The following is a 12,914-nucleotide window of genomic DNA, read 5'->3' as shown; positions in this document are numbered from 1 at the left end:
GGCTTCTTACAGGTCACAGATTTTAATCTCAGTTGAAAGCTGAGCACATAGATCCATTTCAATCTGGATTCAGATTTGTTTTGGGAACTAAGATAAACTTTGGTCACCTTGTTGGACAATCCACACCAAGAGATCTGAACATGGAGAGTACTTCCTTCTTGGTTTTGCTGGACCTTTCAGCTGTGTTTAATACTTGATAATCAAGGTTATCTTTCTCATGATGGGAATGGGCAGAAATCTGGATCACTGGTGGGCAACCTTGAGCCTATTAGGTAGTTTGGATTGAAAGGGTACTAGAATAATGAGTACAACAGCATACAATAAGCCAGTGACAGAGGAAGATTTTTGCATTAGGTCTCCCAATCCTTTGATGTGTTTGCTTCATTTCTATGAATGTGTTTCACTGGAAATGTAATATAAGCCCATGTCCTGACTCTTGCAAGCTACTTTTCCAACATCCAACTTGTTAAAAGTAGCCAACATGCTTTGGTTCCTTCATGCCATAACTTCCAAGGCAGGTAACAACTCATCTCTGTGCTCTAGAAGATATCTTCCAAGCAAAAGATCTGCTTGCCAGTCACACCACGGGTTTCAATAAGCAAGGAGTCTATGTGCCACAAGAACTTACTATCAGAAGGCTATAAAGATAGGCCCATATTTCTTGCCTTACAACCCTGAACTGTGTGCTTTCAACCTGTACCCGCAACTCATTGAAGTAATAACACTGAGAAAGTGGTGATTCATACAAGTGTGTCCAATAGTCAAAACAGTTGTTCTTTGTTTAGACACCCATGCGATGACTTGCATGGAATAAGTAGGTGTTATTTAACCCTAGGGAAATACTTAAAGGGTGCAATCTGCAAATCAATTGAACTGAAATATTTAAGCATCTCCATCTGTGAAGAAGAAAAGGAAGAGTTTGGATTTGATATCCCACTTTATCACTACCTGAAGGAGTCTCAAAGAGGCTAACATTCTCCTTTCCCTTCCTCCCCCCACAACAAACACTCTGTGAGGTGAGTGGGGCTGAGAGACTTCAAAGAAGTGTGACTGGCCCAAGGTCACCCAGCAGCTGCATGTGGAGGAGTGGAGAAGCGAACACAGTTCACCAGATTACGAGTCTACTGCTCTTAACCACTACACCACACTGGCTGTCTCACACTGTAGCATGAGATGTCTGACTGAGTAACTTCAATGGGACTTACTTCCAGGTAATTGTACATAGGATTTCAGTCTTGCAGCATAATCCCATATCTGTTCATTTAAAGGAAGCAACTACCACTGTTTTCCATTCCTTAGTAAGGCTGAAATCCACTTATCTGGAAGTAAACCGCTTTGAATTCAACAAAGCTGAATAGACATGATATGGGCTGCACTATAAGTGAGTTAAGGGTGGTAGTTTTACAGTGCAGCCCCATACTAATGTCTACTCAAAAGAAAGTCCAACTGAGTTCAACTGGAATTACACCCAGGTGAGAGTATATAGGACCATAGCACTGATAGACTGCAGTCCTGAACAGGTGTTAATTTCCAAGCCTTTGGAAATATATTTTTTTAATGTCTGGAGATAGATAGGATGCACCTCTTGGCCATAGCAGTATACTTTTGGATTGGGATCGTTTGAGTGGTACAGAAAGCTGATTAGCCAGAAGAAATTGTCTCAGATATCTCCAGGAGTCTCTCTAACTTCAGATGAAAGGGTGTGAGTGTTTTGAGGACAGTAAAGAGCGCTGCGTTGAGATATATTTTGATTTAGGGAAAATATTTTTTGCTTTCAATTCTGCTTGCCAGAACTCATACCCTCCAACATTTCTCTGATGAAAACAGGGGTGTCCTATTCAATAGTAATAGTAATAGTAATAGTAATAGTAATAATTTTATTATTTATATCCCACCCATCTATCTGGGTTGCCTAGGTGGATTCCAACATATCTAAAAACATAATAAAATATTGTCAGTGAAATAGACAGACATTTTCCCCAACCTTGTCAATTGCACAGGAGACCATAAAAAGGGGAAGTTGGTGGTGGTGAAGGAACCAGCCCTGGCAGCTATGCTCAGGGGAGAGAAGGAGAAATTGGGTAAAGTAGATTTGTCTGTTAGCAGTGGTAATTAAATTTATTTCTATAAAGGAAGACAACGTTAAGACATGAAAAAGCCATATGAAAAACTGATGGTTGGAAGACTAAAAATGTGCTTCGAATAGAATGCATCTGTTCATGGGTGACACAAAATATGCAGGAGGGCTGCAGCTGGGTTCTGGAGCCAACATTCTTTACAGCCATTATTCAGTTAAAAAAGAAACTGAATTTAAAAAAACTGAACAGGATCATTATGTCTTTCACACCTGCACACTAACTGAGGGGAAAGGCTCAAGAGCATTTGAAGAGGTATATATGAAATCAGTGTGCGTGCAAGTGCGTGAGAGAGAGAGATCAACCCAAGGATCAACCTTGGATCTTGTGTTGGCTTGAATAATAATAATAATATTGTGTAACTTTCATTCCATTGCATAGGATTTAAATTCTAACTGTGGGAAAGCAGCTCATAAACAACTGCAAGAAAGTATTTCAATAAGTATTCCACCTGAGTCAGGATTTTAAAGGAAAGTTGCAGCATTTGACCTTTGGGTTGCTTGTTTTCCTAGATCCACAAATACAGCATGTGTGTAGTGAGCCTGAATTAATCTGTGTCACATACAGAGTTTCTTTGTGCATTTGAATGCATTGCAAAGGGAAGGGAAAAGCATGGTCGTTCCTTGGAGTGCAAAACATGCTCATTCCTGGGAGTCGCTGTCCGCCAGCTGACACATGGAACAGGCCTGAATCAATTTGGGAGCAAGGCTAATTGTTTAAGTTGGGTTTTTAAAAACCCTAATTAAACATGTGGTCAGGATGTAGCAGGGGAAGGAGGAGACCCTGTGTATCCTTTGTCCCCCCTCCCACCTAAGAGCAGGAGGGTTTAATCCTGTAGGGTGCTGCTGCTTCACAAGCACCTTCCATGTGGAGGAGCAGCACCCTGCACGATCAGACCACTCCTACTCCTGGCTCTGTTAGGAAGACAGCAGTGACTCTGAGGTGAGAAACAACCTAAGCAAAAAGAGCTTCTGTAGTGAGGAAAGTGCTGCCATGACTCCCCCTTCGCCCTAGTGCAAAAGAGAGCTGCTACCTGGGGTGCAGATGGGAAGAAGCTTCTTTATGTCTTTTTCTCTCTTTCTCACAGAAGGAAGACTGGTGAATGGAGAAGGCCCTAGCCAAGGAGCTGCAGCCTGCAGGATCAAATCGTCCAATCGACGGCTGGTGTGAGGAGGATTTGATCCTGCTCCTTCACCAGCACCTTCCCAACTTGGGTCAAGCCTGCGTCCCCCGACTGAGTTTGGATTCCAGTTTTGTCCCAGTTGAGTAAAAGGTAAAAGGTAAAAGGACTCTGGATGGTTAAGTCCATTCAAAGGTGACTATGGAGTGCAGCTCTCATCTCACTTTTCAGGCCAAGGAAGCCAGCGCTTGTTCACAGACAGCTTCCTAGGTCATGTGACCAGCACAACTAAACCACTACTGGCACATGGAGGACCATGGTGAGTGCACAGAAATGCCATTTACCTTCCCGCCACAGTGGTACCTATTTATCTACTTGCACTGGTATGCTTCGAACTGCTAGGTTGGCAGGAGCTGGGACAGAGTAATGGGAGCTTACCCCATCGCGTGGATTCGAACTCTCGACCTTCTGATCGGCAAGCCCAAGAGGCTCTGTGGTTTAGACCACAGCGCAACCTGCATCCATACCCAATCCAGCTTCCCTTACCCAATCTAGTACACAGCCCTAATTTATTTGTAACTTGACAGAATGTAGCATTGCATCAGCTGTGATTCCTTCATGCTACAGAGCTGATGGTACTATTCTGGAACTGGTGCACTTAATTAAATTTGAAACACATTTTAATCTACCAGTGCAAAAACAGTCACTACGATGCGGCTGTAAGAACGAGTACATAAAAATATAAGAAAAGCGCTGTTGGATTAGACCAATGGTTCATCTCGTCTAGTATCCTATTTCTCCATGGTGGTCAACCAGATGCCTCTGGGAAGGCCACCAGCAGGAGATGACAGCACTGGCCTACTTCTTCTGTTGCTCCCTAGCAATTCATATTTAGTGGCATACCTGAAGTTGGAAACCCCATCATGACACCTAACCACTGATAGACTTATCCTCCATGAATTTGTCTAATTCCCTTTTATAGCCATCTAAGCCAATATGCATGGTTTGTCCATGTCCCTAGGCTGTCCCTGATACTGTGGTGAGGCCGCTATAGTCATACATCAATGTATCTTTCATGTTCTTCTAGGTGAAAGTTGATGTCCTCATTTTGTCAATGTGTCTTTGTTCCAAGCAAGCCTCCACCCCTGTATGCATTACTCATCCAGTTTACTGGAATACTTGGCGCACCTGTTTTTAAAACGTTTTTTAAAAGTCTGTTCATCAAAGGCAAGAGAAGAATATAGCTCCTTAGAAGGCAATATGGGGAAAAGTCATTTAATTAATGATTAAACCAGAGCTGGGTGTGAAAGGTAAGGTGTAGGGGAGGAGGAAGCTTTCTGTACATCCAGCAAATGCACTTCAGCCAGTGGCGTGTAATGGATGGAGTGCTAGACTAGGATGTGGGAGCCCAAGGTTTAAGTCCCCACTCAGCCATGAAACTCACTGGGTGACCTTGGGCCACTTTGTCGGGATTCACAGAATGCTGTGTGAGATAGTAAGTCTGCAGGCTTGAGTTTGCTAGCTGATGCAACTGGCTGATACAATCGGCCTGCAATACTTTCTATGGAAGTGCTGAGTCAGAAAGACTCAGCAGTAATGTGCTGTCGGTTGATTGGCTGTCATCGGTTTAAAAGGGATGTAATTATAACAATAAATAAATAAATGGTAGTCATCTGGAACGAGAGGAGGGGTTGATCGGGTGTCAAAGAAGAGGCTTGGCAGCCTCACACGTTTGAAACCCCCATGTTTGCTCATAGGATCCTGGGTCACTGAGGGGAAAAGGTGTGTCCCTGTCATGCTATGGAATTTCTGCCTGCTTCTGAAAACTTAAGAGTCAGCTCACATGGGACATGTGTTTTGTTTCTCTCCCACAATAAATTTTACTTTTATTCAGTTCAGTCTGAAAGCATGTAAAGGTTGCATTTTCACACTCTGTAATAGCTTAAAGCAATTCAATAATTCAGAGAGTGCTCAGAACAATGCATTTCCAAAGTTCTGTGTGAATGTGCTCCAGGTCAATGGAGAGAAAGGATGCAGCTCATGGGCAGAGCATTTGCTTTGCATGTAGAGAATTCCCAATTCAATCCCCGACATCTCCGCATAGATATGGGAATGTCACCTGTCCGAAACCCTGAAAAATAGCTTCCAGACTGTGTGCCATATTCAACTAGCTGGACCAATGATCTGACTCAGTATAAAGCAGCTTTCTATGTTTCCTCCTGTCAAAAAGAGAGGGAGGAGGAAGGAGGGGCAGTAGAGATCCCAAATTTTCAGTTTCATAGTTAATTTTCCAGCAGCTGGTAGAATTGTGGTTATGTTCAATCAAATCACAAGGTGGCAGCAAAGGGATTTCAAAAATATACGAGGTTTATTAGTGAAGCCAGGCGATGAAATGCTCTGTGCCCTAGCCTAAAATATATTTGGGGTTTGCATTCTACCTTTCATTTATTCTTTAACTCCAGAACCTTTGACAGAGTAAGATGCTTTTCCTGTAACAACATCCCGTTGTCATTCCCGATATAATGTCGGAGTTAGAGTATTATAAGAGAACTGCACTGCTACTGAGCCATTGAAGCAGGAAATTATCAGCTTGTGAATCTGGAAAAGTAGGCGGAAAGGTAACAAATGTGCTTATTATAGGAAATGCATAACTTGGATATGAAAGAGTTGTCTGCTTCTAAGCTAACCTGTTAAGCCAGTATCCAAGGAAGCCATTCTTGCTCTTTTGTCCCCAAGATAACCTCTCATCTCGAGATCTGAATGCAGAAGTGAGGAGGGGTTTGGCAGTGAAGAGAGATGCAAGAGGGTCAGCAGCACAGATCAAAGAACAGAGACAGTCTAGAAATGGACATCTCCCCAGTGTGTTTTTGCCCCATGCAAAGCTTTATCTTAGCAAGTTGAGTCGCACCACAAAAATCTGGCATGTTAGGCCATTCCTAATTATAATCACCGTGTAGATGGGTGGGAGAGGAAGAGATGGTGGAACATAGCAAGCTGTCCAGTAACCAGGTGCTCACAGTATTGTCTGTTCAGACTGGTAGCAGCCCTCAAAATTATTCACACAAAATTATGTTTGGGCCCTGCCTGGAGGAACAGAAGTTCCCTGCTCCTGAGCTAGATACAAACTAAAGAAGCAATCAGATAGCGGCCTGGTCCACACCTTACTAAAATACGGCAGGTTCTTGGGGTGTGGGGAATCATGGCCATTTTGCTCCTTCCCAGTTGTTCTGCTGGTCAGCTGAGTCAATCCATGGCTTGTCATCTGAATGTGGGCGTGTGATTTAGCTCTCCCAGATTAATCAGGAGCTGTAAACCAAGACCTTGGTTGCAGCTCAGGCTTTGTCGAGAGACAGAGCTTGAGGTTGGAATCAAGGTTCTCACTTCAGCTTTCCTGTGCAGTGGCTTGACACATCACTCATCTTGCCATGATTATCACCATTCGGCCCTCTCATCGCATCTTGGCCTCTGGTCTAGATGCTCTTAGCTTATTCAAACTGAGAAGAGTTTTCATATCAGCACTGCATTCTTATTTCCCCACACACACCCTTTCCTACCACCTTCCCTGTTTGTTTTCAGATTGGCCACATGAGTGTGTTAACTCTCCAACACACTGAACTCGGCAGATAGTAGTGGTTTCCCTGGTGACAGAATGACCAATTGCAGGCTTTGCTGCTCCTTTTCTTCCTCCTCCCTCCGTGGTTCATTTTCATGGTACCCAACTCCTGCAGCAAGGCAGAATGGGGCTGATAAGTGTTTGAAAGAGCTTCATAGTCAGAGGCCATGGGCAACTGATTTCCGTTGCTGCGGGCTATTGAAGATATATTCCTGCTGAGCTGCTTTGGAGGGGAAATGTAGCCTAAGAGGTCTGACATATAGTTCTTTTATAAAGAGAAATCTGGTTCTGTTGCATCCACTCTCTGTGTATAGACACAAAGATATCTCTCCTGCTGTTTGTGCAAATTATTTGGACTGATCCATACAATGAGCACACACATCACCTTTCTCTCCCCTTTAAAGAATTCTGGGCTAGATTTTATAATAACTGCTATATAAAATCCAGTTAAGCCCCATAAACAAAGATGATTGTGAATTGCATGGCTTTTATTTACACTCATTATCAACATACACACACCAGCTGGTAGTGCAATTTTTTAAAAAGTTAAGTTTTAAATAATATGCTTTGATATGTTAATCTCAGAAAACTCAGAGCTTTTTTCAGATACAGGTAGTGCTAAATAATTTGACTTATTTTTTTAAAAGCCAGGCTAATAAAAAAAATATTGTAGAGTTGGAAGGGATCCCAAGGATCATCTATTCCACTCCCCTGCAATGTAAGAATCTCAGCTAGATCATACATGACAGATGGCCATCCAATCTCTGCTTAATAACCTCCAAGGATGGAGACTCCACACCTTCTTGCCCTAATAGTTAGGACTGCTGTTCCTATCTAACCTCAAAATCCCAGCAGGAATGCTGCTATAATCTTTTAAATTTGGACTTTAAAATATTTTAAGTAAACAGCTAAATATGTCTGCTTCCTTCCTGCAATGATCCTTAACCATGTGGCTAACTATTTTCATTTCTCAGCCTTCTTTGTCAGGGTGTGTGGCTTCTCTCTCTCTCTCTCTCTCTCTCTCTCTCTCTCTCTCTCTCTCTCTCTCCCTCTCTCCCCAATACTGAGGTTTAGCTTTCTTTTCTAACTTGCCTGTATCTGTTCTGTATTTATTTACTAACATATATACTGCAGTGGTGCCTCACAAGACGAAATTAATTCTTAATTTTTTCATCTTGCGAATTTTTCGTCTTGCGAAGCACGGTTTCCCATAGGAATGCATTGAAATGGTTTCCCATAGGAAAAAGGAAACAAACTTGCAAGACGTTTTCGTCTTGCGAAGCAAGCCCATAGGGAAATTCGTCTTGCAAAGCAACTCAAAAAATGAAAAACTCTTTCGTTTTGCGAGGCATTCGTCTTGCGAGGCATTCGTCTTGCGAGATACCACTGTATTAGTTAGTACAGGTGTCAGCAAACTTTTTCAGCAGGGGGCTGGTCCACTGTCCCTCAGACCTTGTGGGGGGCTGGACTATATTTTTGGGGAAAGAATGAACAAATTCCTATGCCTCACAAATAACCCAGAGATGCATTTTAAATACAAGCACACATTCTACTCATGTAAAAACACACTGATTTCCGGACCGTCCGCGGGCCAGATTTAGAAGGCGATTGGGCTGGATCTGGCCCCCGGGCCTTAGTTTGCCTACCCATGGTATATATTGTACTATACATATGTTTTTTATTGTATGTAAGCCACTCTGGGAACCATTTTGGCTGAAGAGCAAGGCACAAATGCTCTAAATAAATACATGCATGCATGCATAAAATGAGGTTTAAATGCTCTACACTTCCATGGCTTGGCAAGCTCAAAAATATCCTGGGCCTGTAGTTATGGGTTGTGAGAGTTGTTAGGAGACCCCTTCTGCACCACACACACAGAACTACAACTCTCAGAGTGGTTTAACAGCCAATCATTCATCCCAGTCAACTCTGGAAACTGCAGTTCTGTGAGGGGAATAGGGGTCTCCCAGCAACTCTCAGCACCCTTAAAAATCTAATCAGAAGGCCTACGATACATACAGCCGTCTTAAAAATGCACAATCCTGTGATTTACATTCAAAATGCAGTCAGAGGAAACTCAGCTGCTTCTTTGTAGCATTAATATTATAATCTGACAGTGGTTTGGATCTCTTAATAAGTGACAAATCCAAGCAAACCTATGCAAATGAGGAACTGGGTTTATTACATTTTCATTTCTAGTCAATCAAACAGAGCTGTCCCAAGATATTTTGCTCCCTGAGGCAGAGCAGAGAATCGCAGCCTACCCCACAAATAACAGTGCAAGGTTGGCTTATTTGCTTCGGCACCCGGGGCAGGAAATCCCACAAGCACCTCTCCCAACAAATTAAATAATAATTTGCTGCCCTTTCAGCTCCCTAGGGCAGCCACCGAGTGAATGTTGGGGAAACGGGATTGGCCAAAATCTCTCTTTCCCCCTGTTCACTGGATCTCTGGATTCAACCCACTAGAATACACTGTTCAGCTGAGGCTGCAATCCTAAAAATGCTTATTAGGAATCAGTCCTGTTGAGCTGAATAGGACTTACCTCTAAATAAAGATGCATAGGATTGTACTGCATGAGAATGTTCCTCAGTATGTATTCAGATGTCAAGGAAATAAGCAACTATCCCATTTTTAAAAGACACCTGAAAGCAGCCCTGTTTAGGGAAGTTTTTAATATTTAATGTTGTATTGTTTTAAACTCAGCCAGATGGGCAGGGTATAAATAATAAATTATTGTTATGTTGTTGTTGTTGTTGTTGTTGTTGTTGTCAATGTACTGTTTTTCCTTTCAAATCCCATCGACAAAACCAATAACTTTGAAGGGTATCTTTTTTTGTTTTTCCTCAGATTTCATGTGAGGCATGAATTGCTGACCAATATTAGTAAAGATAATTTTTACCTCAGAGGGGGAGACATTCTCTGAAGGCTGCACTATGACTTTCTGAAAAGGCTCTTTTGAATCCAGGTGCTTGAAAATTCTCACAAGCAAACCTTACCTTTTGGGGCACATTCATGCCTTTAAGAATACCAAAAGCCAGCTCCCAAATCGATAAGGAAGTCAATTTGCAGCCAGGAATTCCTTCTTGCAGTAGGACTTGCAGTGCTGGCTATTTCGAAAATGAAGCATTGGAAAAGCTGATGGGGAAGAATATAATGAGAGACTAACAAATTGCGGTGGGCAACACCTGCCTTTGTCCAGGGTTTAAGGCACGCCCTCGCTGAGGATTCTGGGAGTTGAACCTGGGACCTTTTTCATGCAAAACAGATGCCAAGCTGTGGAACTTCACCCATATGCTGTGCATCCGTACCTTTTATCTAATGAGAAAATTAGCTTTTATACCTGGCCATTGGCTGGCTGAGTCTTTTCTCATTAGTTGATGGAGAATAATATTTAAAAACAAAACAAAACAAAAAACCTGAGCAACCCAAGCTCAGTTAGTTAGAAGGTGGTGCTGATAAAGCCAAGGTTGTAGGTTTGATCTCTGTAATGGGAGAGCTGGATATTCCTGCATTAGACTAGAGGATCCTGAGGGTCATTTCCATTAGGAAATGATATGTCCCGCAGAGGACACCTAAGGTCCATGAATAATAATAGCTTAAAGGTCCCGGGCCCTAAGGAAGCCAGACTATCCTCCGCCAGTGCCAGGGCTTTTTCAGTGACGGCGCCAACCTGATAGAATGCTCTGTCCCACAAGACTAGGGCCCTGCAGGACTTGATCTCTTTCCACAGGGCCTGTAAGACAGAGCTATTCCGCCTGGCATTCAATTTGAATTAGCCTGATCCTCTATTCCCTTTTCCCTTTCCTCTTCTATGAAGAAACCCTTTCTGGAACCCCACATTTAAATTCTTCTCTGGTTTCCTTGCTGGCCCTAGTAGGACCAACTTGGCTAGTTAGCCCTCGTGATCATTTGATGTCTACTGACTGGTTTTTGTTCGGCCCCCCCCCCCCAAAGAAATGACCCCTGAATTTTTGACTTCTATTGATATTGGTACTGCATTTTATGTTTTGTTTTATGCTGTTTTGAAGTCGCATTTTAATCAATGTTTTGTATTTGCTGTTAGTTGCCCTGAGCGTGATTTTTAAACCGGGAAGGGCGGGGTATAAATAAATAAAAAGTATTATTATTATTATTATTATTATTATTATTATTATTATTATTACCTTGCTGAAAGTCTAGAGTTTATGAGAGTGAGCCAATTGTCAGGTCTAGCCTCTGCTCCCAGAAGTGGCATAAAATGCTTCTCTCCTTCCCCTTCCCTCTCATAGAATTGAGGGGAAAGTTTCTGCTTATTGTGGGCAAGGAATGGGTGAGAGATTGAGGTGGTTGGAATGGGAGATAGACATCTAATTTTAATCACTCAAGTGTTAGGCCCAAATGGCTCCTTTTAGCATGGTTGGTGCTATTTCTGTACCTTCTTCGCCTTCTCCCTGCATCACCATGGTAACGATGGCTGCAACTCAAGCAGCCATTTTTCACAGAGGTCTGAGGGGCTGGGCCATAAATCCAGCTAAACTAGCTTGCTAGGTTCCAGTTGCATTCATGACAAGGTTACATCACAGGATTGAGGAAGATGGATGTGCGCGTGTGAGTGCTTAGCGCCAATTTTTCTCTTTCTCTCTCTCATTTTTTTAGAGGTGCAAACAATAGAGCTAAAAGGTCGTGTATCAGTGAGATAATCGTCAGCGGCGTGTCATTATTACATACTGTGCATTTATTATCTCTTGCTGCAGCCACGTCAGAGGCTGCTGCAGAGGGCTAGATAATTGGGTGCCTTCATGCAGATGGTTTATTATCAGTCTCTTCCAGGAGGAGGTTTAAGACAGTTAGTGATGCTGTTTGCTAGTTAAAGATTAGAGACCCCAGAGAATAATTAACAATCCCAAAAGCCAGTCTTTCTGCAGGATTCTTATGCCTCCACTCCCTCCACTGCCTTTTAATCTATTCATTCTAGCAGGTGTAATAAAGTGATAAGGAGAGGCTCAGGGGATGTTTGTTTGACTGCTTTTGGGTGTACAAACTACAAAGGATGGCATTTTATTTCTGTCTTTCCTTGGCACGAGCAGAAACTAGGAAAACTTCCATGCCCACTCTGTGTCTGTAAACACACACTGTTGCTGGCCAAGTTCTTGCCCAGAGACCACCTGGGCCACCAGCAGTCTTGCCCATTTCCATGGCATTGGGCAGGGGGGAGCGATTCATGTGCCTCCAGCAGCAGAGGCTTTCTGACAAAGTGGCAACCACACACAGCTGCAAAACTGCTCTTTTTCTTTATGAAGACGCAAACGTTCAAACTGATTTTCCTATTTGGTGTACCAGAGACAATTGGATCCCCCATGCTTGCTAGGTGGCACAGTGTTAAGACTAGGTAGGCAAATACGACATTTTGGTGATAAAGCACTTACCACCTGAATGTTTTCCATTAAAATATTAAATTAACTGTTTTTAAAATGTGGGAAAGCTCTCAACTTTCAAATCTAGTGAATAAATTATTGTTTGGGTTTGTGGGTTCCATGGGAAATCTGTGGCACAATATTAGGGCTCTCCCCACCTCTTGAACATGTCCCCCATGGGTTCAGAATTCAGAATGCGGCAGCTAGACTGGTGACTGGGAGTGGCTGCCGAGACCCCATAACACCGGTCTTGAAAGACCTACATTGGCTCCCAGTACATTTCCGAGCACAATTCAAAGTGTTGGTGCTGACCTTTAAAGCCCTAAACGGCCTCGGCCCAGTATATCTGAAGGAGCGTCTCCACCCCCATCGTTCTGCCTGGACACTGAGGTCCAGCACTGAGGGCCTTCTGGCGGTTCCCTTGCTGTGAGAAGCCAAGATACAGGGAACCAGGCAGAGGGCCTTCTCAGTAGTGGTACCCACCCTGTGGAATGCCCTCCCATCAGATGTCAAAGAAATAAACAACTATTTGACATTTAGAAGACATCTGAAGGCAGCCCTGTTTAGGGAAGCTTTTAATGACTGATGTTTTAATGTATTTTTAATCTTTTGTTCGAAGCCGCCCCGAGTGGCTGGGGAAACCCAGCCAG

Source organism: Podarcis vaucheri, assembly GCF_965113315.1.
Source record: "Podarcis vaucheri genome assembly, chromosome: 6".
Classification (NCBI taxonomy): domain Eukaryota; kingdom Metazoa; phylum Chordata; class Lepidosauria; order Squamata; family Lacertidae; genus Podarcis; species Podarcis vaucheri.
This window is presented reverse-complemented; position numbering follows the sequence as displayed.